Source organism: Sarcophilus harrisii, chromosome 2 (genome assembly GCF_902635505.1).
Source record: "Sarcophilus harrisii chromosome 2, mSarHar1.11, whole genome shotgun sequence".
In the NCBI taxonomy this organism is placed as follows: Eukaryota; Metazoa; Chordata; class Mammalia; order Dasyuromorphia; family Dasyuridae; genus Sarcophilus; species Sarcophilus harrisii.
Genome location: NC_045427.1, coordinates 206,187,295 through 206,214,505, shown reverse-complemented (window position 1 = coordinate 206,214,505; position 27,211 = coordinate 206,187,295). Strand labels below are relative to the sequence as shown.

At 34.0% G+C, this 27,211-nt stretch overlaps 1 protein-coding gene across 3 annotated transcripts in view; it reads right to left on the bottom strand.

Moving 5' to 3' along the window:
- Positions 1–27,211, bottom strand: part of CDH13 (cadherin 13) — a 1,300,132-nt gene that overhangs the window by 561,603 nt on the left and 711,318 nt on the right. The window lies entirely within an intron of this gene.

Here is a 27,211-nt window from a genome sequence, read left to right as displayed (position 1 = left end):
TGGAACCAAGGAAGAAGAGAGGCCTCTGAGATAGCTAAGCAGGCCCAAGGAAAGAGACAAGACTTGGAAGGAGGAAATAAACGTTTGCATTTTTACCAGCTGGCTGCATTTTAGAGTAATTATTCATTTCAACTGAGACTAAGGCTGCCTCTAGAAAACCTTCACAACCTGGATGCCTATAAGGCTGACAGAAGTTAAATGACTTACCAAGAGTTACAGAGAGTATATGGCCGAGGTAAGATTTGAACTCAGCTTTTCCTGACTCCAGACCCAGCACTCTACGCACTTTATCACTTTGCTGTCTATATTCCTAATGGGAATACTATCTTGTTGTAGCTATCTCAAAGAGAAACCGTGAAGTTCAAATGAAATTGTATACATAAAGCAAATCGAATCTTTACAGTTACCTATAAATGGCAATTTCTAGTATTACAGTTCTGGATTTAACTAAAGTAACTGGATTCACAAGCTCTGGAATAACACAGAATTCCATTTCCCCTTCTAGGCATGTACCCTTACAGGAATAATTCCTTGTTAGGCAAAAGTTAGTAAGGGAATAAAAGAAGGGAAGAAGGGGAGAAATCATAGACTATTAAATCAATATGTCTGTTAACCACTTCTTTACATTTTTTATTAATTTTTTTACTTCAAGGCTTTTTATACCACAAATCATTTTACTTCTATATAACATATACCACATTGATACTTTATACATATAACAATTTAAAAGCATGCAAATTATGAATTTGACATGCTGTAATGTCTTTGTCGATCATAAAAATACATATTTTGAATTAGGTTCTGAAATATATAATCTATCCATCCTAAATCACAGTATGGAGTCTTTGCTGTAATAGCACGTGTGGCATGTGCATTATCTGAACATAATTACTCTGCTGCTATAGCGTTACCCATGTACATCATAATCATGTTAAAATGCTGTTCTGAGCAATAAAGTTTCTGGTGAGAAGAAAATTTCTTCTTCATTTAATCTTTTTATAGCTTTAAAAAAAGAGACAATCTTTCAATTTTTCTTCCCTCTGCAGTTAACAAAAACACCCTTGAAAAAGACCATTCGATTTCTGTTAATAAACTGGCTGAATCTTTTTCCTCACATAGCACCTTCCCTGTCCTCCCCACTTCTTGAGAAGTCTTTTCATACTTATATTTTTTCCAAGTGTGTTGGAACCTGAATGGGGCCAGTTCAGTACCAATCTAACTGCCACTATCAATCTGAAGAAAATTCTTTACAGTAATATCACACGCACAGAAACAGATTACTGCAGATCACATATTGACTTAGAAAATTGAGATTAGTATTATCTATGTTGATTGCATTTTTATTTAGTAAGTCGGCTTAGAAAAAAAAAAGACTCCTACTTGAGATAACTTTAGGTTAGCATAGGCTTAGATTGAGTCAAAGAAAGGATTGGGAGAAGTTCAATAATACAATTCCGGTTTTGGATTTAACACTCTAAAAGACTTCTGAAAATATCTAGTCCAACCCTGCTCATTTAATGGAAGAGTAAACTGTTGTTTAATTGTTTCAATCATTCTTAATTCTTTGTGACCACCATTTAAGGTTTTCTTGGCAGCTGCAATGGTTTGTCATTTTTTTTCTCTAACACATTTTGTAGATAAGAAAACTGAGGCAAACAGATTATAGGACTTGTCCAGAGTCAGAAAACTAGTAAAAACATCTGAATCTGGATTTGAACTTAAAAGGAGTCATCCAGATTCTAGTTCTGACTCTACCCACTGCACTTTTAGGGATTAAGTGATTTGCCCAACGTCATGGAAGTCAGTAATGGCATATATGGGCCTTGAGTCAGTTCTGATTTTAAATCCTACCCTTTCTATTGAATCACTCTAATAGTGAGGAGGAAGAGGAAAGAGAATACGGCAACATAGCAATAATCAGTGTGATGAACAACAAAGATTATATGACCTGGAATTGGGATATCTAAGTTTGAGGTCCTACATTGAAACTTTGTAGTGCATGCTCCTAGTTAATTCACTTAGCATCTCTTTTTCCTGATTTCATCTTTGTAAAATGAAATCACGTTTACACAGCTTCATTCATAAGGATGTTGTAAGGGAAAAAACACATTTTAAACATAATATTGCTATGAAATTGTAAATTATCTTTATCAGCATATCTAGGACTCTAGTAGATTAGCCAGAACTTGGGGCTAATCATCGATTGTCTCATCCGAAAACAGCTTTTGATAAATTATATATTTGATAAGGAACTATTCTGAGCCAGATAGAAATGCCCCATGCAGGAACTAAGGATAAGAGAGGAACAATTTTCATCCAATTCCCCTTCATGATCTAATGGGATACAGCACAGAGAAGGGAGAGAATTGATGTCTTGAAAGTCCATGGTTTTGTTGTACTTCCTGTGATATTGTTACTATGGGATCAAAATATTCAAAAATACTGAGTTCTAATCTGTTTCTGATATTTACAACTTATATGAACTTTGGCATATCCTTTAACTCCCTATTTCTTCATCTTTAAATTGAAGGGTTTCAACAAGCCAGCACCTATGCTCCCTTCCAATTCTAAGTCTATGATCCTATGAATTGAATTTCTGATAATTACCCATGTCCTGGGAACACAAGTACTTTGTAAACAGAAGAATTACTAAGTGGGTATATGATTTGCATATATTTTAAAAGTCTTCTTTTCTGAAACGTGGATAAAAGAATAGAAGGAAAAAATTGAAACAAAAGAGAATTAACTCAGCTTGGAAATTTTACTTGAAAAAAAAACCTAAGAATGAATGAAAATGTATCATAGGATTTAGAATGACAGGGTACCTTAAAATAAATGAGATTTATCCTTGTATTTTTAAGGTGTCTGATCATATATCTATGTGGACGATACAGAGTTGGTAACAAAAGCTGAAATTCATATAGCACTTCAAAATTTCTAACATATGTTGTACTAATGTTATTTCATTGAAGTTCTATGATGACCTGTGAAATAGATATTTTAATTGAAGCTCAGAAATATGAAATGATTTTCCTATTGTCACACAAAGGATGTGATAAAAAGGGTGGTCAAGCCAGGTGGTGTCATAGGTGCACAGTGATGGGTCTGAAATTAGGAAAACTCATCTTCCTGAGTTCAAATCTGGATTCAAACACTTACAAACTATGTGACACTGGACAAATCACTTAACTGTGTTTGCCTCAGTTTACTCAACTGTAAAATGAATTGGAGAAGGAAACTGTGAATCACTCCAGTATCTTTGCCAAGAAAATGCAAATGGAGCCACACAGATTCACACATGATTGAAAACAACTGAACAACACACAGTATCAGAGGCAGAGTGTGAACATTGTTCTTTCTGCCTCATACTACAATATTCTGTTCACATCAGACCTATAAAATATTTCTAGTTCACACACACACACACAAACACAAGTATGGTTAATTTTATATACTTAATATTCCCAACCCCATGATTTGATACATTATGATTTGTTGAATTTTCACCAAGAAAACATTTCATGCATTACTTTAAGAATGGGAAGCAAACTCGGGTATATCCAAGGATTTATTGAGTGCCTACTAAGTGTCCAATCCTGAGAGGAGAAAAGGGATGAATAACTGAAATATCAGGAAATGAGAAGAATCAGGGCTGGATAAGCATTGGAAATGAATGAAGGGACAGAATTAATGCAAACACAGTTGGATACAATGAAAAAGAAAGAAAATCTACTGCTTTTGCAACACTGGGCAGGTCATTTCCCTTTTCAGGACCTCACTGTTCCATAATCACAGAAATGTCTTAGGTAGAAAAAGTCCCAGAGGTCACTAAATCCAAGTCATCCCAAATTCCAAATCATAAACTCTTCAACAGATGGTAGTTTATTTGTTTTGCCTTTTTTGCTTCTCTTTGTATTCCTGCCACTTACAAACAGTGCCTAGCACATCATAAATACTTGATAAAGGCATTAGAGTTGATTGAAAATGCCCAATAAAGGAAAGTAGACCTCCCAAAGCAGACCACTGAAGTTGGGTAAAATTCTCAGTGTCAGTAAGTTGTTTTGTTACTTCAAGCTAAAAATCTGTCTCTGCAATTTTCACATTTTCCTAGTCCCTAGTTCTATATCCATGCTAAGTAAACTCTAAATTGTCCTCTATAGAACTCTTCAAATACTTAAATTCAGCTATCAAGCTAATTCTTATATGGCAAGGCTTTGCATTCACAAATGATACCATTCCATCCCAACTTCTATAATTTGCCCCATCTAATATCTCCACTAAATTCACTGATCTTGAGTTATGAATCTGCTTCTAACCTATGTAGTAGATCTATTTGTGTCTGAATTCTGTCAATCTATATGTGACCTCTGCTTTGAAGATTCAAAGCATCTTTGATTTTTACAAGCATTTTGTGTATGTCTCCACCCAAATATTTTGTACAAACTTTCAAAATCACAGAAACAAAAACAGATCCATGAGGCACTCTACTAGAGACATTGTTCAAGTTAGCCACAATCCATTCATGACAGCACTTTGAATGTTTCATTTAATCAATTCCAAATGCATTTATAATTAATGAATGCGTCTTTGCATCTCATTCCAGACACAGAGTAAGACACTTTGTCAAATGTTTTGCTGAAATCTAAGTATTCTATGTGTGTTTAGATCTCTCCTGACCTACCAGTCTAGTTATCCAGCCAAAACCACGATTATTTGGCATAACTTTTTGAGAAAATGATAGTGATATTTAAGTGCTGCTACTTCTAAGTACTCATGCATTGATAATAACATGATCTAGGATTAATAACATTCACTAACATTTTTCCCTAAATAGAACTCAAGGTCACTGGTCTATTTCTTCTTTTCTCCTTTCTTTTCCTTCTTCCTTCTTTCTCCTCCTATTTTATATTTCTCCTTCTCCTCATCCATCTTTTATTTGGGACATTTACTATTTTCCAAGATATGTTGCACCAACTGTCCAAAATCTTTTAAAGATAGTTTGTCTGCCACTTGCTTCCAATATTTCTTCGAAGGGTCTCAACCATAAAAATTTCAGTGTTTGGAACATATCGTTTTTCTTGAATCAATTTCCTTTGAATAGTTATAGCCAATGAATTCCTATCTATTTTCACTCTGAACATTTAAAATAAGCTTTCTTAAGACTCAGATACTATTTTAGACTATTGAGGCCACTGGTTTCTCTCAAATTGAAAAAAGATTTATCAAGTGCTTAATATGTGCTAAGCACTTTGATAAGTTATGGAGATAAAAAGAAAAGTGGAAACAATCCCTAAACTCAAGGAGCTCACATAATAATCATTTAACTAGAAAAATAGATAATGATAGATAGATAGAAATAAAGATGTGCAAATTATTATTATTATATGTACATTCCATTTCTTGCCAAATGGTCATCATTGCTATATTTTAGGCCATTTGTGAGAAATGGTTAGCTGGATACGGTAGCACACATTTATAATATTTGCTATCAGGGGACTGAATCTGGCATATCACTTCAACTCTGGAATTTTGTGCTGTAGGAAACTACGCCAGTCTGATGCCCAAGCTAAATCTATGGTGAATGATGAATCCACCAGGACTCACAAAGGTACCTAAAGGAACTGAGCCTACTTATAAATGCAGCTCCTGATGTGCTGATCAGTATTAGTAGTAGTATCAGGCTTATGAGAGGCAACTTGGTGAGGCAAAGAAAGAGGTGGAGCCAGATAGAGCTAGAGATAGTAATGAGAGACAGAGACAGAGGCAGAAAGAAGAAGAAGGAGGAGGAGGAGGAGGAGGAGGAGGAGGAGGAGGAGGAGGAAGAGGAGGAGGGGGAGGAGAAGAGGGAGGAAGAAGAGGAGAGGGAGGAAGAGGAGGGGAAGGTGGAGGAGGTAAAAGAAGAGGAGGGGGAGGAAGATAGGAAGGAAGGAGAGGAGGAAGAGGAGGAAGATGGATGGATGGAAGGAAGGGAGGGAGGGAGGAAAAGAGGGAAGAAGAGAGGGAAGGAGGGAGGAAGGAAAGAAGAGCAATACACATGTGAGTGTGTGTGTGTACATATATATATTTGTGTGTATACATGCATACATATATATACACATACATCATGAGAAAGTACAGTGGATATAAGAAAGGAGGGAGGAAGAAGGGAAAGGGAAGAATTGGAAGGTCAGAGGAGAGGGGGATGGAGGGGAGGGAAGGAGGAAGAAGCAAAAATTACCCAGAAATCCCAGATCATATTTTCATATACTATAAAATGAAGAGAATAGAGTTGATTGGGGGGGCTCCCCATATGCAAAATAAGGATATAGTCTAGATTATCTTGAAGGATTCTTTTATCTGTAGATCCTATAAGACAAACTTACTACAAAAGACATTTACTGAACAAAACCCCAGAAAGATAATGTATGAGATATGGTGCTATAGTTACAACAGCTCTCAACTTCTTTGAAAACACTGACATAGCTTGTTTGATTTCCCTATATTCTCTACAACCCTGAAAATGCCTGAGCAGAGTTTTCTTTTCAAAAAATGAAATAAATTAAAATTGATTCTGCTTCAAGAAATCTTCCAGAATTTCATTGTGCCACTTAAGAAAAATTTAAAAACATCCAAATGCCAGAAAAAGAGGATAGTGGATTGCTGACATACACGGTTTAGTAGAGAATTTTGAGAACAAATCACAGGCTCTCAGAGGCCATCTAGTCCCATTGGTACATGCATAAGAATCCTAAATTCAATATTTTTAAATGTGACAATCTAGGCTTCTTTTGAAGATGTAGATGAAGATGTCTAGTTAGGGAAAACCAACATACTCTAAAGTACTTCTATTTTCAATGAATCATTCCACATGTATTAGGTCCTTATTTTGTGCCATGCACTATGCTAATTGCTGGGCCTAAAAAAGGAGATAAAAGACAATCATTGTCCTTAAGGACCTTGCAATGGACAAATATATACACAGCAAGCTATACTCCTGGTAACTTTTGTTGTTTTTTCAGGCTAACTTCCCACTTTTTTCAGTCATTCTTTGCATGGAATGGATATTACATTCTTTGTTCTGAACAATATTACTTTCTTAATATAGCAGATTATCAAATTTGATCTAATCATCTATCTTTTAATTTTAAATATTTATCTTACTATTTACATATGATGAGATTTCCTTGTAAGGTATGGTCTATAGTCTCCTATTCCCAAAAGTTGCTCTTTTCTGAATCCTTCCAGTTTACTGATTTTCTTCCTGAACTAGGGTATTCATAACTGAATACATTATACAGAGATTATCCCATTAAGGCAGTAAACAATGGTACTACACTGTTCTCATTCTGAATTCTCTGCCTTTTATCAATGCATGCTCAGACCCACTGATGCTTTGTGCTAATTGTGTCCTATAATGGTATTATATTGAGTTTGAGGTCCAATTTGCCTAAAATGTAAGAAGTATGAAGGGTTGTGACTATCTGGAAAAAGGGATTAGAGCTAGACCAAAGGAGTTGGATCTAGATTCAACTTCCTATAAGATGTTTTCCTATTGATAAGGGGACAATTGGGTGGTACAGTGATAAATTTTCTTTTTCTGTCTTTTTGTAAATTTTTTTAATCAAGGATTACCTTGGTAGAGTGTCAGTTCTGAAGTCAGGAAAGACTCATTTTCCTGAGCTCAAATTCAGTCTCAGATATTTACTAGCTATGTGACCATGAACAAGTCACTTAACTCTGTTTGCCTCAGTTTCTCATCTATAAAATGAGTAAGAAAAGGAATTAGGGTTCATGGACATCACTGAAATGACTGAACATGAGCATGGATTGCAGGCTAGAGTGGTAGAGAACCAGGGTGTGTTAGAGAAGTGGCTGGAAATATCCATCAGAACAGTTTTTCCTCTAAGGGCTCTCTCTCACTCACAACTGATAGCCACAGTATATGTAAGTGTGGTTTGTGCCCATATCTGAGTGTCAAAGTACTTATCCAGAATGAAATATGCCATGTTTGTGCCATCAAAAATATAGAGAGCCCAGTGATTAAGCACATATTTACTCTTTTTTTTGCTCTAATACTAAGTTTCAAATAAGCCAGATAAAATGATGGGCATGCAAAAAGGTAATACTTAGATTTAGGTTTTCATAATCAGTGCAGACACCATAGGTCATCACATGAGCATCATGGAATGCCCTAAATCCAGTGGCATTTTGAGTGTGGGCCTAGAACATAAGCAGACAAGCTTTTGCCAGGGACTGCAATCACCATACAGCTGGTTGCTTGGCAACAGATGTTGACAAATATGTCAAGAAATCAGCTTAATCTCCTTACTGTTTATAGCACATCTAAGGATCAGAATGTTTGGAAACATTTCAGTAATCATCAGGATAACAGTTATTTTAACATTGGAAAAAAGAGGAGGAGGGCAAAGTTCTGAATGCACAGCTGTGGTTGTGTATCTATAATGAATCGATTCCTGTATTGTAAACTGATCTGATACTTAGCCTTTTGTTTTCCCAAATGATAAATCTTTCAACATAATGGGAAATGTATTGTTATATTTTATTTTGGATGCTTAGAGTTTTTTTCCAAAAAAAAATTTTATAAAATATAAAATCATTCTTGTTTAAACAGTCTTCTGATGTACTTCGTATGATCTTAATGGTTTTATCTTGGCCTTAATTAAGGTAATTCTTGATTTATCAAAAGAAAGAAAAAGCAAAAAATTGAAATGTAAAGAAAAGAAAAACAAACAAACAAGAAAGAAGACCATAGGCATTTGTGGCTCTGTGACAAGAAACATATTAAGTGATATGGAATATGTATGCCTACATTAAAACTACCTCCTACTCTATCAGTTATGAAAATAGCTATGGAAGTTTATGTTATGCTAACATGGAATAATACATTTTAGGGAAATGAAAAATTACCTGTAGATGTGATTGCTGAATTTTTATCAGTGATTTTTGAAATTCTGTGGAGAATGTGAAAAGTTTTATAGCATTGGAGAAAGGCAAATATCCTAATTTCCCTGAAAAGTGAAGAGAAGATATTTGTAAATTATATTATTATTGTTCTTCACATTTATCCCTTGGGAAAATCCTAGAATATACACACACACGCACATATATGCATATATGTAATACAATCACATATATACATGCAAACATATATACATATGAGAGAATAAATCATGGATGTCCAAAATGAATATATTAATCATTGAAATCACAGTTTCACTAAGAAAAGGATATGCTATATAGCATATATATTTTTTGTGTTAGTCTTGTTAGACTAGTGGGTCACAGTGATTCTATAGCTATACTTTGCTTTGGCTTTAACATTAAAGCATTTCCACTCATTGTCTTATAGAAAATAAGTTTTATTTATTGTTGGAGAGATTGCTCAGATATAGGGGTAATATTTGCAAATTATGAAGTGAACCCAGATAACACGCTAATTATGAGTGACAAGAAAATAAGTACCAATATGTTTTTGTTCCCGTTTTGCAATACATCTTAGACTAAGAATGGGTAGATGAAGAGATACACATTTCCTAGAACCTTAAGTAGCCTTACTCCCACTCATGATTGTATGTGGTCCATGGAAAACAAACAATTTTAAGCTACAAATAAGAAAGCTTCATAAATCATTTCTTATAAATTTTCATTAGAAAGTTTCTCTCCTAGTGGACCTTACCTGTATTACTGTATTATCATGGCAGAGGGGTTTGCTTAATTCAATAAAACTATGAGCTATGCCATGCATGCAAGGTCACCCAAGATAGATAGGTCATAGTGGGCAGTTCTGACAACAGATAATCCATTGAAGAAAAAAAGGTAGGGATTTAACAGAAGCAGAAAAAAATAAGAAGAGATGACATGAATATACAAAAGAATAATACAAAAAAGAGGCTACTAGACATGATGGAATTCCAATGAGCTATTTAAAATCCTAAAAATATAATGCTGTTAAAGTGCTGCACTTAATATTCCAGGAAATTTGGAAAACACAACAGTGGACACTGGATTGGAAAAGATCAATTTATGTCCCAGTCCTAAAAAAGAGCAATGTTAAGGAGCATTCAATTATACTAATTTTACATACCAGCAAGGTTATGCTCAAGATTATGCAAACTATATTTCAGCAATATGCAAATCAAGAGGTTTTTAAAGAGGCAAAAGAACTAAAGACCAAATTGCTGACGTTCACCAGATTAGTGAAAAAGCAAAAGAGTTTTAAAAAAATTCTACTTCTGCTTCATTGATTACACTAAATAGGCCTTTAACTATATGAATCACAACATATGTGATGTGGCAGGTCCTCAAAGAGATGAAAGTAACAGATCATCTTATTTGTCTCCTGAGGAATCCATATGTGGGCCAAAAGGCAAAAATTAGAACTAAACATGGAACAACTGTTTGGTTTAGATTGCAAAAGATTATAATAAGGGTACATATATTTTCCCCAAAATTATATGCAGGCAATGCAAATAATCTACATGAAATGTAAGGCTGATTTCAGTCAAAAGCTGGAATTAAAGATGCTAGAAGAAATATCAACAATTTCAGATATGCAAATCATACCAATAAGATAGCAGAAAATAAAGAAGAATTGAGAAGCTTCTAGATGAGGATGAAAGAAGAAAGTGCAGAAACTGGCTTGAGGCTTAACACCTACACACAAAAATGAAGATCTTCGCAACTGGCCCCATTACTTTCTAGAAAAGAAAAGGAGAAGAAATATAAGCAAGTATCAGATTTTATTTTCTTGGACTCAAAGATTACTGCAGACAGTGACTGCAGCCATGAAATTAAAAGATGCTTGCTCCATGGATGGAAAGATAGGGCAAATCTTGACAGCATACTGAAAAGCAAAGACTTGATAACAAGAGTCCACATAGTCAAGGCTATGTATTTTCTGATTGCAATTTATGGTTCTGAGAGTTGGACTATAAGGAAACTTGAGTACCTAAGAATTGGTACTTCTGAATTGCAGTGCTGGAAAAGACTTTGGAGAGTCCCTTGGACAGCAGGGAGTCAAATCAGTTAATATTTAAAGAAAGTAATTGAGGTTATTCACTGGAATTCAAATACTAAAGCTGAAGCTAAAATATTTTCTCTACATAATGAGAACATAGAATTCATTGGAAGACCCTAATGTTGGTAAAGAGTGAAAGCACAAGGACAAGTGAATGTCTGAGACTAGGATAAATATATTGAAAACCATGAATATGAACTTGTACAGACTTTGAGAGACTGTGGAGAATGGAAGAGCCTGAGGTGTTGTGGTCCATGAAGTCACAAAGCATCTGATACAACTGAATGAGTGGACAGCAACAACTCCTGTTAAAAGAAGACTGAACTAAGTAGCAATCATGAAAATTTAGGGTTTAGGTCTGGCCAGGACCTCCATATATATGCCCTGGGAATTTTTTTTTTCTTTTTGATTTTTTTAATTTAGCAAATACAGACTGGCTGTGACCTACTTGAAGTGAAGTATGAAGAATAACCTAAAAATGATGATCTTCATAACCATTCAGGATAAAACTAGATCTCTGCCAAAGGAAACTTCACTGTTAGTAAGGCCATTTATTATTTTTCTTCTAAAGGTATAACTGAGAATGGAATAAAAGTATAGCTCTTGCATATTAGTTTAAATTATTCAGCAAAATGCCCTCATGTTTTAAAATCTTCAGAATATTAGTGTTTTTTACATATAGACATTCTTTGATCTTTCTTTGAAAAAAAAAACTTCATCTTATAGTATTAGTGTAACTTGGTAAAGTCTTCTTCCTTCTACTTAAATCTGTTATAGAATTCAACAAAAAATTGCTGCTATATCTAAGTAAGTCTACAAAGATCAAGAATCTGATAAATTAATTTTAACTTTTTGCCTCACTAAGAGAAGAGTGTTAGCCAGACTTAAGTGATTGTAAAGGAAATGGGCTGGGAACCTCTGATCAAAAGGGTCAGGAGTTTAGAATGGGTCAAATGTAAACAACTCAGAAATCCTTTCAAAGTATTTCACAGTTTGATATCTGATTCTCTCTCCAAGGGAAATAAGAACATCTTTCTCAGCCTCTCCATCAGTCAAAAGAAGTTTCTTACTTCTTCCTCAAGTCCATTCATCAAATTGAATTTTCTTTCCATTTATCTAAATCATTACTTCCTTTCCTCTATGGGATCATTGATTTACAGTTCAAAGGCAATCCCAGAATTCATTTAGTGCAGCTTCCTCTCACCCTATGTATTGGGGCCAGTGTACAACTCCCTCCCTCACTCCTCTCTGAAGAGTTCTCTGATTGTCCCAGCTTCCAAGGTGGGGGGGTTGCTCTCTTACTTGAACATAGCATTTACTGTCTGTATCACTCAGTTAACTCTAAGTATCAATGACCATGTATTGTTATTGATTTTTTAGTGACCTTGTTGGGGTCACTATCTAGAAAAATTAAAATAAAAGAAAGGAGTTAAACTGAGGTTTGAAAACAACAACAAAATTTGTTTATAACAACATAAATTGTAAAATGTGGAAGGTCATACAAGAATTTATTACATCTCTCTATGACAAAAAGATGAATGAACTTTTTTTTTCATTATGGCAACTTAATAGTTACCAAACGTGAACTACAACTCAAACAACTATCATCAAACCAGGTGCATTTTCCATGTGGTTAATACCTCTTAACAATAGACCCCTTTAAATTTAAAATTAGAATTATATTGTTGCATGGTAATTATTGTTGTAATAATATTGTCTAATGTAGTATTCATTACTGCTAGGTAATTGACCTGAGTGCTTGCTTAGCATCTTCAATTCCCAGTATATGCTTAATTACAAATTCAATCATTTATCCAATACCAATAACCATGGCATTTTGTATTATCATCTAATTACTCAACAAGAATTGCAAAACATTCTTTTCAAAAAAGAAAATACGTACCTGTCACAGGAAATTTTTATTTAATTTTTATAATGAGCTTACTCCTTTTAAAGAGCAGAAAAACAGGATTTCAGAAGCCTAGCTAACCTCATCCATAATCATTCTGTATGATTGTGGAACAGGGTTAGAGGAGTATATCTCTGAACAATTTATATAACACATTGTCCCTCAACTGAGCAGATTAAAGAATTAGGCTCTGGGTACTGCTGCAACTCAATTATTTTGAGTGTGTTCCTTTATATCTTGTATCATAGAAATGTAAGCTATTTGGATTTTTTTCTTTTTTTTGTTTTTATTTGCCAACTCCTTTCATCTTATGTTAATTTATAACCAATTGTTAGTATTAATAACATTATCATGGTTCCTTTCTGAAATGTATGGAAATAAACCTAATAAATAAGGAAGCATAAAATAAATCTGTCAGGGAGCCATTACAGACTTTTGGTTACACAGGGAGCCAACTGGAGCAGTGAATATAACATTTGGACACTAGCTTTAGACACTTATTAGTTGTATGACTGAAAAAGAACTTTAACCTTGTTATAATTCAGTTTTCTACATGTCAAATAAGAGTGTGGACTTGATTGCCTTTAATATCCCTTCCAGTTCTGAATCTATGTTCTATTGTCTTAGATACTCCTTAAGGAGTATCTTAAGGAGTATGACCCCGCTTTTCCTCACTGGAATTGTTTTGCTCTTATTTAGATTTTCATTCTTGAATGCTTCCTAAACATATTATATTTATTTCTCCAATAGAAATTTAGGCCATGGTCTCTCAACTGTCCTTTCAAAATATATTCATTATTTTTAGTTTTTAAAATGTTATTTAAAATATACTTTCTCTAAATCTAGAATGAGCCATGCCCAGGTTTTTCTTTTATTACCACAAAAGCTAAGAAAGAATAGTTACTTCCCCTACATGTCAAGGTTCTCATCATCTAAAATGTAGTTTCTATTTCCTTCTTGTTAATCTAGATAAGGCCCAGCCAAAATAATAACTTCATTTGTTGCTTCATCTATCTTTTACCAACACATCCATTTAAGACAGACACAACAGAGGCTTAGAACATGTTAGGGAATTATGAGGAATCATCAACATTAAGATACATTTGCAAATACCTAATACTGTCTGTCATCCTCTAGTTAGAAAGAGAAAGATTCTACAAGCCTGCAGTACTCAAGTGGTTCCTGAGAAAGTTTAGACCAATAGAGCTGATAGTGATTATCACAAAAAGAAAGTATGGGAAACCAAATCATCAGCTTAACCCCAGGACTCAGGTGGTAGCAGAAGTGGCCATAGCAGCAATAAATTCTTCCTAAAAAGGATTTTCCAGTCTATGTGGATGCACTACTGGAGATATTGCCTAGAGTATGACATGGTAATTCACTTCAAATACATAGAATGGGGCATTTTTGAAAAGTTTCAGGAAAGAAATTTTATCGAACTAAACAGAAAAAGAACCTAAAAGCTTTGAGAATCATTTTTTTCTGAAATATTTAATTTCTAGAACTGCATCTTTATTCTTATCTCACATCAATAAAATAAACATCTGGGATTTTATATAATTATATAAAGTATATAGGAAATTATCTTCAGAACACTAAACAATATTTGAATAATAGGAGGACAGCCCCTTCTCCCACAACCATTTCTATCTGAATCACATTTAAAAAGAGTAGACTGAGATGAATAATAAGCACAGTAATAAGAACTTGCATTGTTATGGTGCCTACAGGCTTGCTAAGCACTTTACATGTATGATTTCATCCTCACGAGACCCTGTGAGAATGGTACTATTTTTATCCCTGTCTTAATGATGAAGAAGCCCAGATAAGTAATATGATTACTTAGGGCCACATAGCTACTTTATCTGAGGCTGGATTTTAACCTAGGGTTTTGCTGTTCAGGGCTCTCTTCCTTCTGCCTGATGGAATCCAAACTGAGTCCAAGAGTAGAGAAAGGTGTTCAGTTGTGGAGACCCAACAACACAGTGCTGCTTTAACAGTCCCACCCCAGAAAAGGTTGCCACAACACTTTACTCACAGTTTATTCTTCATGATTCCTAGAGGACCTGAGCCACTTATGGGCCAGAGCATCACATAAAACCCAACCATTTAAGGCCCTAGTGGAACAGAAGTAGGAGATGGAGTCATTATGAGGCACATGAGAAGAGGTGATTATTACAACTAGATTGGGCACAGATTTGGCTATTTCCTAGTCATAGAAAACAAAGGGAAAACCTATCAACTTGCTGTTTTTCTCCTTTCCTAATAAGAGAAACCCAAAATCTTTACCTATAGAGCAATTGGCTTTTTTGTTGTTGTTGTCTGTTTGTTTGCTTTCTTAAAACCAAACCCAATCTGGAATCTATCATGTGGATTATCAGGGAGCACCATGGAGAGACAACACCTGTAACTGTGACTTTTGAAAAATGGAACTTTAGAAAGTCACAGTGATACTTTCCAAATGGATGATTTTCATATCGACTCTTTATGAAGGCAAAGGACACAATCTGAAAAGCATTCACCTAAAGAAGGAATTTTGATAAGAGAAACTGAAGTAATGCAATCCAGGAAAACTCACTGGTTGGAAGAGTCAAAAGTCCCACATCCTAGTTTTGACTTTACAACCAGCAATAATTACAATTCATGTTTCTAGAATCTTTTTTTGAGTGACAAAGTTTTTTTTTCCTTACAAATGCCCAATGAGGTCAAGATTACAAATATTACTGCGATGCCCATTTACATATAAGTTTCTGTGACTTACTGAATAGAAGGATCACTGATTTAGGTCCAGAAGGGATATTAATAGCCATAGTTCAGCTCTCTAATTTGAAAACGAAAAATTGAAATTTTAAGTGATTTATCCAAGGTCACAAACTATTAATTACAGAGGCAGAATGTAGGTTCTCCTGACTCCAAAAATCGATTCTGTCATTTTGCTGCTTCAATGAGTCACAGAAGGGAAATGATAGTTCCAGTGTGTGCTAGAGCCAGGGCCCAAAACCCAGATCTCCTTTAGTTGCGTAAATTGGAGCAAGTCATTTCCACTTCATGGACCTCAGTTTCTCTATATGTAAATTTAAGGATTAAACTAGCTAATCTCTAAATTATTTTCCATAGCTGATAGCCTATGACATTTTTATATATCTGACTACCTTTCTTGTTTTCCTCCCCTTCCCTCTCTTTGTGGATAGAGTATTGGATTTAGAGTCAGAAAAGTCTGTTCAAATTGCTAGCTATGTCACAAGTCACGTAATCTCTGTCTTCTTCATTTTCTTATTTTACAAAATGGGATTAATAACAATAACTGATTTTCAGGTAGAAAAAGATGTTACAAAGATAAAATCAGATCATTTTTATAATATGTTTTCTGATTCTCAAAGGACAATTAAACATTTAGCAGTATTGTTTTTAATGCTGCTGTTATTTTTGTTATTATTGTTTAAATTTATTTCTTATGTGGCTATTTATTTATGAAAGGTAGTATGACATAGTTGATAAATACCCTCACTCAGAATCAGAAGAACCTGGGTTCAAGTTCTGTCATAATATTGACTGACAATTTAACCTTCGCTAGTAACATAAACTTTTAGTGCCCCCTGGTAACAATGTCACACTATAAATTACAGAGAATATGTTGATCAGCATTAGGAAAGATAGTTTCCTTCTTTGGGTTCCTTTTGAATGAAATTATAGGTTCAATTTCTGTATGGCATAATTTCTATAGTCAAGTCACCTCAAACCTCTCTCTGCTTGCAGCCTTTTATGCAACCCATTTGACCACTAAACCAATTTTCTTCATGTTCCTTATACATAACTTTCTATCACCCATTTCTGTGCCTCTGAATAGGCAGTAACTGGAACTGGAATGTCCTCCTTATTCATATATGCATCTCAGAATTCCTTTTTTCCTTTGCCCCTCTCCCAAAGACCAGCTGAAGCACTCTATCCCACAAAAGACCTTTCTTAATCCTCAATAAGTACCCTTTTCACACAGATACTTTGTATTTGTATTTGATATGTAATATAGATGAAAAAATCAGAGGAATCTTACTGGTTATCTAGTTGTTTTCACTTTTTTTGAATTGTACAATTTGTTTTCCTGGTTCTGCTAATTTTATTTTTTTTATGAAAATATTCAAAATTATTCATTTTTATAATAATTGATGTTTCTTCTGTTTCTGTTTATTTCACTATCCATAAGAGCTTTTCCAAATCTCTTTAAAATTATTCATTTGCTAATTTCTTAAAGCAAAGTAGTACTCTATCACATTCACTTATCACAACTTAGAGAGTCATACTTCTGTTGATGAGAATCCCTTAGTTTCCATTTGTTTTGCTTTTGTTACAACAAAAAGTTGCAGTAAATATTTTTGTATTTAATGGATCTTTTCTTTTTTCATTTATGACTCTTGGGTGTAGGTCTTACAGTGGTATAGCTGAGTCAAAGTGAGATTAACATCTGGTGATTTTTTTATGTATAATTACAAATTGTTTTCCAGAATTATTATATCTGTTCACAGGCTAACAAACAATGTATCAGTTTTTCCTTTTCTCACAGACCCTCCAATATTTATGATTTTCCACTTTTGCCATCTTTGTCATTCATAAGTAGAATCTCAAAGTTGCTTTAATTTATAATTCTCTAATTAGTGGACATTTGGAACATTTTTTAAAAATTGGTTACAAATAACATAGATTCTTCCCTTAATAAATCTATGATGATATCTTTAGATCATTAATCTATTGAAGAATGGCCTTTGTTCTTATGAATTTGAATGATTTCCTTTTATATTTTAGAAATGGAATCTTTATCAACTTAGAAAGATATAAGAATTATAATTAATGCAATGATCATTTATTATTTGAGAATTATTCACATGCTGATAGAGAAGTGATAAATTTTGGGTACAGAATGAGCTAAGTATATATGTATATGAATGTGTATATGTTTGTGTGTGTATATCTATATCTATCTATCTATATATACCTACATATTTATGTTTTTATATAGATATGTGTATATTCATCTATGTATTATATAAACTTAAGTATAAATATATACGTATATATGGGTACATATATTTTTCTCTATAAACAATGGTATGCATATTTATATAAATATTTATCTTATTCTATACCCTAAATTTATGATTTCTCTGTTAGGGTCTATCTACATATGTATGTGTGTATGTGTGTACTTAGTTACACCCATATATGCACACAAAAAGAAAATATGAATAATTTATTTTCATAGCAATGTATAACATACAGAGTGTTTTAAACATGTCTGTTGTCTTCCCTGATGGAAAGGAAGTTCCCTGAGGTGAGGTATTGCTTAATTTTTGTTTCTATCTCTCCCTATCCCCCTACACAGCTCCAGACACATCATGGGAATTTAATAAATTCCTTATTTCTTATTGCTGATAACAACAATGTCCATTAGGTGGAACACCAGTAGAATGTTTGAGAGAATTCAGTCAATAGCAGCCTTTCCATTCAATATCCTTCAGTGATTTGGATCAGTGATTCTATCAGCCTCATTCATCTTGGTCCTGATCTTTTCTTGTGATCACTCTGAATTTGTGTTACGTAGTCCAAACAGGAGTACAGCTGCTTGTTTTTCCAAAGTATAGAATCTTTGTTTTCCTAAGTGTCTAATGTGTTCCTAAGAGTCAAATTTTGCAAAAGATTCAGCCACCAGGTTCAAAACAGAAACCCTACGGTTGAGCTCTTTCATTTAATAATACTCTGTCACATTAAATAGCACTGACAAAACACCTGGTCCTCAAAGCTGAGTCTGCTTAGCTCTGTCAACCAGAGACTGGGCTTCAACTAAACTAAAATGCTAATATTTCTTCCCTCCCCTCTTTACAATCCTACTTTCTGCTAGTTTGTATGGTCCACAGAATCCATCCAGAACTTTCTATCCATTCACCCCTACTCAACTCTTATCTATTCCCTTTTTCAAAACTCACATTCTCCATAAAGTCTTCTCTGTGAGTAGACTTCTACTCATAGTTCCCTCAGTAAAAAGGAACATAGTAATTTATCTGCATTTAATTTGTATTTATCTGTGAGAAACATTCAGATCCTTTTTATGCATGTATTTCTGACCAATAAACCTCACACTACTTTTAAGAAAAATAAATTTCATCCCATGGTGGATTTATTATAGAAAATGTAGAAAAAAATGAGAGGGTGTTATTGACTGTGTATAAAAATAAATGTGGAGCCTTAAGAATGAATGTTATTGCAGAATGGTTCAGTGGAAAGAGCAATGAATTTGGAATTAGAGGAACTGAGTTGGAGTTCTAGTTCTGGTATTTATTAACTATAAAACATTAAGCAAAATCACTTAATTTCTTTGGGTCTCAGTCCTCAACTATGAAATGGGACTTTGGATTGGATAATTCTCAATGTGTCTTCAAGCTATAAATCTATGTTACTAACTAAATATAAAGTATGTATACAGAAAAATAGACGAGACATTAATAACAACAGCAATAGAGGAATGTCTTACATAGGTTTTTGCATTTAAGAAAGGTAAGGAATCTTGAAAACACTTATGCAAAGACCCAGAAAAAGGAGATTTCACATATAAGCAAGAGCAAAAAGGCCAGTTTAGTGATAAAACTCAGTATGAAATGGAGTAATGTGAAAGCATTCCAAAAATGTAGGTTTTTTGCCAGATTTCAAAAAGTGATAAATAGCAACATAAAAAGTAAGTATTTAAGTCTAGGGGTAATGAGGAGTAAGGGGGCTGTTTCAATTGGGGAGTGACTTAGTCAAATATGCTACAGCTTCTACAGGAGCATCAATTTTTCTTTAACTATTTGAATAAATAAGTCAAATCAACCCCAAATTCTGAATGGACCTTCCCCAAATCAATTCATTTAAGTCACAAAGGCTGTCTTCATTCTCAAATCTGTATCATGATTTCTTTTACCTAAGTCCATCATTATTTTTCTTAAGTTATGTGGTGCAAGCAAGACAGTGCTTCAGGAAATGTAACAAGAAAAAACAAGCAGAGCTGAAATCTTTTTATAAAATGTTTGGATTTACAATTGATTTCTCTCTAGTTGTATCTCTAGTTTGTTTTATAGAGTAATGTAATGTATGTTAATACATGAATCCTCCTTTTCCACATGTACAAAAACACCAATTAATGTATATTCTGTAAACTGAGTCATACTTTCCTCAAATGAAGATTCTCTGAGAGTTTTAGATGATAATTGATGAATCTGAGATGGTTTAACAAAAATTGGAGAGGAGAACAGGGTAGGAGAAAACAGATATTTGATCATTAAAATATGCACATAAACTAACTGAATTTAGGCAATTTTTTTTCTTTATAAGTGTTTTTTAGTTTGTTATTCATTTTTGTTCTGCTCCTTTTTAAAAATTGCTTTTCTATTTTTTTTTATATCACCTACATTTGCCAATGCATTCCTCTAATACTACTCCAGAAATCAAGGTGGGATGATGTAGGAAAGGGAACTGGAATAAAACATAGTGTTAATATTGTCTCACTTAATCCTTGCAACAACTATAGGAATTAAATGCTATTATCATCTCTATTTTATTGATGAGGAAAATGAGGAAAACAAAGGTTAAATGACTTTTCCAGGGTCACATATCTAGTAAGGGTCTGAGGACAGTTTTGAACTCAGATATTCCTTGAATTTAGGCCCAGAACTCTATTAACTGAGCTACCTAGCTGCCCTATTTAATAAAGAATGAAAAGAAAAATAAAATTGATGAAAATTGATCAGATTATAAAATTATATACAATGCATATATATTATACATATTATACATATACAATACATATTATATATATATATATATATATATATATATATATATATATATATTTTAAAAACATAGCTCCCCAACTTCTGCAAAGAAATGGGGAGATTTGCCATCTCATGCATCTTCTCTGGGGAAAAATTTGCTTAATATATTTTCATAGCATTTGCTTAGGATTGTTTGTTCTTGTTTTTATTCATTTGCATTGTTAAAGATATTTGGAATATTATTTTTCTGGTTCTTCTAGCTTCACTTCATGGCAGTGATTATAAGTTTTCCTATGCTTCCATCATTCCTCATTTCTTAAAATGCAGTAATATCATATTGCATTGTATGACAACTTGTTTAATCATTCACCAATTGAATAGAGACCCACTTTGTTTCTATTTTTTTCTAAAAAAAATGCTTTTACAAATCTTTTGGTGTGTATGGGGGGCTTCCTTTTTGTTATTGATCTCTTTAGGGGATTTGCCTAGCAGTCGGATCTCTAAGCCAAAAGGTTTGGACATTTTAATTGTTTTCTTTGAATAACCCAAACTGCTTTCCAGAATGTACAAAGTCATTTCTTTATCACACATTCAAGGCTTTATTTTCCTAAGCTTTTTACAGAAAAATGCTAAGGGGCAAAGAGAAAAATCATTCCCACTGGTCTTGATTTTAGCTCTGCAGTCCATGATCACTTCCCACTGGACTCCCAGAGAGTACCATGCATAGAAAGCCTGTGGGTCTAAAGCTTACTTTTAAAAAATGGCCCATATTCTTTTTTTATGTAAATCAAGAAAATCTATCCTGTCATTACAAAGTTATATTATATCTCTTTTTTATTATTCAAAAGATAAAACTCTCCAGGCAAAAGCAAAAATCTTCCTAGAACCCCAGAATGCTCCCCAGGGCTGTAGTCCTGAATATGATTCAAGTCCATGATTGACAATAACTTATGTCCTTTGGAAAAGAAAAAATGCTTTGCAGAGTTTGCCTAATGAGGCCAATAGACAACAGGGGTAAAGAAGAACACGAGACCAGCATCCAGCTCATTTGGGACTGATGCTTTTAATGATGCACCATTTCTAGGTCTATACATTAATAGAACTCATTCATTCAAATAATCACTAAATATTTATAAAGTAAAATTGTATGAATGACACTGATGTAATCACTACCAAGATCATTTTCATGTGCACAAACAAATTTAATCTTAGGCCAGTAGATAATAACCCCGGTCAATGTGTTATAGAGGAAAGAAAGCTGGGTTTGGAGCCAGAGAACCTAGGTTTGAGTCTTGCTGACATTTACTATACTTATGGTCTGGAGCTAGTTTCTCAATTTCCTCATCTGTAATTTTAGAAAAGAGGTTGGGCTCCTTAACTCCAAAGGTGACCTATAGTTCTAAATCTATGGCATTGTGTTCATTTATATTTTAATAAGTGCTACCGAAATCAGAGAAGAGAATAACTCTTCTGGTGTATTTAACAAAACCATCATTAAGAAAATGGATTCTGAGCCAGTCCTCAGGCAAAAAGGTAGAGGAATGGAATGCCAAGGTGAAAGAATGATAAACAAAGGTGTGGAGATAAGACAATGCAAGACATATTCTATTGGTGGCCTAGTGGATAGAGCACTGGGCTTAGAATAAAGATTTTCTCCTCTTCACAAGTTCAAATCTGGCCTCTGACGTTTACTAGCCATGTGATGCTGGGCAAGTCATTAATATTGTTTGCCTTATTCTCCTCACTGTAAAATGAGCTACAAAAGGAAATGGCAAACCACTTTATTATCTTTGCCAAGAAAACTCCAAGTAGGATCACAAAGAGTATATATACATATGCACACACACACACACACACACACACACACACACACACACACATATAATCTGGGGAAAACATTGTTTGGCTTAAATGCCAAACCAAAAAAAAAAAAAGAACCAAAACAAAAAAACCATTGTCCTATAAAACTTGAGAATCTCTGAATGTTTTGGAGAAGTATGCCTTATATTAGCAACTTACATATCTAGAGTACTTTACATATATGAAACATATCCACACACATTATCTCTTCCTGATGTTCTAAAAGATTCTTAATTCATATTAAGTTTCTTTTACCAGAGAGAAAACTGATGGTCATAGAAATGCAGTGAATTATTCATGGGTACGTGATAGAGTGAGAGCCAGGATTCAAACCCAAGCCTTTTAGCTCCAAATCCACTAAATATTTCACTATTGCATTAATTTTGCTGTAATGATAGTAAAATGCATTCATGTGCACACACAAAAAATAGTGGCTTATTATTACTATGATTATTTTAGAAAAATCAACCTAGATGGGTTGCAAAGCAGAAAGAGTGAAATGAGGAAGTTCTAAGATTCTTTTTGCAATAATGCAGCTGTAAATGAATAAAGTATTCATATAAAGTCATCTCTTGCAAATGGATCTGTTAATAATAGACTGTGGCCTGTTTTTGACCTTCAAGACATGATCTAACAACAACTATGAAGCAGAAGCTTTCAGAATTAGGAAGCTCCACTGCCAAAGTCCATAACATTCTGTCCAACTCAGGTGATGTTCTCTGGCCTTTGTGTTTTGCTCTGATTTTCACTTAAAAGGATTTTAAAACAATTATTTCTAAAATACATCTAGTAGCCCTTTAGTACTGCAGGTATTTTTAAAGTTTCACGAGTAAGGGTGACAAGGACCTGTGTAAATCTATGCCACTAAATCCTTGGGGGTAAAGTATTAACTTTCTCCTATAGCATGGAGCTATAAAAATAGTTGGCTTAGGAGAATTAATTAGAATAAATCTAGCCATGTATTAGAAGTAGCCACATCTCTTATACAGAACTGTTACCCTTAGTCTCTTCGATCACCTAAGCCTATTATCTGTGACTAAATATTCAGTTTCTCCAGCCCTGGGAGAAACATGCTTGAGTGAGCTGAACCTGAACAAAATCATTTTGATATAAAATCCATTCTTTCAATATATTCTTACTGTTAACTTTGTATACAGCTAGTCTCAGTCTCTCTCTCTCTCTCTCTCTCTCTCTCTCTCTCTCTCTCTCTCTCTTTCTCTCTCTCTCTCTCTCTCTGTGGGGGAGGGGGGTAGAGGAAGAGATGAAAGAGCCATGAACTTTAGTACAGTTGAAGTTCTACAGCTTGGGTACAAATAAGAGTATAATCAAAGGTGATAAAAGGATGTCCTTTGACACGGGCCTTGAAGAATACTTAGGGCTTTAATAATGATTAAGATAAATAATGAACAACACTGTTTAAGAGAGTTGATTACTGACAGCTGATATTTCTGCCATACAATTCTGCCCAAGTTGCAATTCTCTTCACTTCTTCCAATACCTACCAAAAATGCTAAGAATATATAAAGACCTGAGATACCATCCAATTAATGACTACGAGGAATTTTGTCTAGATTATCCTGGGTACATGGTACAGCAAGGTCTGCATATGAACTATGATACTTAAGTTTAAATAGTTTAAGTGCCATCAATAAAAGATTTTCTAAAGGCATATTGACATGAATGTTATAGGTGGTCCAGCAACAAGCTGAGCACATCAGATTCACCAGTCAACAGCTGAGAGAAAACAACACAAATTTTGGGCATGTTGCTTACAAAGTACATAGAATTATAACATCATCTGAATTAGAAGGGACATTAGAGGCCATTTAGCCACCTCTTATTTACATATAAAGACATTGATGTCTGGAAGCCATAAAGATTAAATGATTTGTCTTAAGTCCATATAAGGAGTTAGTGAAAGAGCCTGGATTTGGATTCATATGTCACAGCCCAGTATCATTTCACTACATAGATCAGGGAGAGGCTTAAATAATCCTAAATTGGACAAAACTTTTTGGAATAATTTGAGATCTCCTAGCCTCTGCCTATCTTTTTCCTAATCCATTCATTTAACACTCAAACGGATTCCTGGAGTCTTTTTTACATGATCTTTCAGAAGAAAGTTTGGCACTGCATACAGCAATTGAAGTTACCCCACCTATAGGGATCAGAAATATTGCTTACAAATGTTCTCAAAAGAATGAATGCAGTGATATCACTGGTATTAATATTGAAAAGATAATAAAATGAGATATAGAGGTGCCTTAGAAATTACTGAATATGTGCAGTTCAATAAATAGCTTCAGTTTTCTCAGCCAAGTAAGTAGAGTAAATAAGTAAAAAGAGAGGTATGGGGACAGAAGAGGAAAAAAGAGAAAATAGGGAATGAGATAGGTGATCAATTAGAGAAGGAGGAAAAAAATTGTCTTGCTGAAGTGAAGGACCAGTTGATGGTAAATGACATATATTTGTAGTACTTCCAGTCAACTCAGTCATGTGGCTTCCTGCTTTCACTGACTCCTTACCTCTTTATTTCCAGTCCTCCATCAACTGAAACTGCTCTCTGTGAATTTACTGATCTCTTAATTGTCAGATTTGATGAGTTTTCTCAGTTCTCATCCTTCTCCTAATCTATATGCTGCATGTGATACTGTTTAGCACATTGAGAAGGATTTGGAAGGAAAGGGAATGAGTTATTTATATAGCACTATGTACAAAGTGCTATGCTAAGCACTTCACAAATATTATGTTATTTGATGTTCATAAGAACTCTTCAAATGGATACTGTTATTGTGCCCATATTATATTTATGGAAATTGAGGTGAAAGTAGATAAAGTAACTAGCCCCAAAACATATTATTAGTAAGGGTCTGAGAAAGGATTTGAACTCATATCTTTCTGACTTTAAAAACAAAGGTCTTTCCAATGTACTATTTAGCCACTTCTAGTGACATTGTGCTTTCTCTTTCCTAAAATATATAATACCATCTAATAATTTATATTATGAATTAGGCAGTTATGTATGTTGAATTCTTTTGCTCTGCCTTTCTTTAGCGCAATTATTGTATAAGGAAAATCAAATAGTCTTCATCCTCTTGTAGACTACTAAAGCCAATGACAGATGGGAGTGAACCTCTATCCTCCCTTAAAACAAAGCAAAATGCACTAAAGTCTATTGACTGACTGGATGTGGTCCTAGCATTGATTATGTGTGATCTGTTAACTCTGTGTACTAATGGGAAATGCCTCATATTCAGAAGCACACTTGCCCCAGAGAAACACATATCTGGAAGATTTTTGGCCTTTCCTGCACTTGTAACTGAAAAAAATGAAGTCTTATTCATTGTTTATATTCTAATTTTGAGACAAATCTCCATTCTTTAATAAAGTTAATAAGAAACAAATAATTTTGTATGTAAAGTTGCTCAGAAAATCTCAAAATCTTAGTAGAAGATTTTCTCCTTTACTAATAGAAGACTAGTAAATGACTGAAAAGGCGGGGTGGGGTGGAGGGGGTGAGTGAACACTATTGAGAAATTGGCACTTTTCAACTTTTTTGTTTTGTTATTGCATTTTTTGTTTATTGTTTTTAATGTGATGATCTTTTGGGGGGTGTTTTGTTTTTGTTTTGTTTTTGTTTATTCAGAGGAGGAGATGCTACGCTGTTTAGTAGGAAGAAACATTCACTCCCTTAATAGGAAGTTGAATCAGAAAAAAATGGGTTATCACTAAATATCAGAAAAAGTAGAAATCATATATGAGAAAGTTACAAAAACCTTGTACCTTTTTTCAATCAGAAATTAAATTCTAAATCGTTTTAGCTATAAATCTGTAATAGAGAGATAATAAATCTATTCTGTAAGGAATTTAAAGAGGGCCTTAGCCTTAGGATCAACTTGCCAATTTCTTCTGCTTCATTACAAATGACCTCTAGGACCATGAAACCTGCCTTTCTATAGCTATGACACTTTTCTAGCTTTTTCTGCCTTAACTGATTCTCAATATAAGCCTTGTCTAATTGACATTATAATGTCCTGATCTTAGCAGGACTGCTGAATGCATCCAATTGATCCAACTGATAAGCTTCAATGTGGTTAAATGTGGGACACATATACATACAAATTAGGGTACATGCATCCAAAAAAGAAAGGTCTAGGGGGAAAAAAATCAAAGAATTGTTGATGATGATACTTTTCAATAAGGATCCATTCCTAAAGCTGATATGTAGTATGCTCTGCATGAGGCAATCCTCCACAAAAATGTTCAGTGGGCCTGCTTTGGCATTTAGCAAGTAAAGTAAAACAATGGGCTGAGAGTCAGAAAGTAAAACAATGGGCTGTGTTCAAATCCATACTCAGACACTTGCTATCTGTGCTACCCTGAGAAAGTTATTTGAATTCTGTCTGCCTCAGTTCCCTCAACTGTAAAATGGTGATAATAAAAATGCCTCTCTCTTCAAGTTTTTGTGATGATAAAATGAGATAATATTTATAAAATGTTTAAGTGTCTAGAATACTGTAGGAACTTAATAAATACTTATTCTTTCCATATTTTCACACCCCCTTTTATCTGGGTATGTGTAATAGTGTTCCCTTCTCTCTTCTTCCAAATATACTCAGGAATTCTATT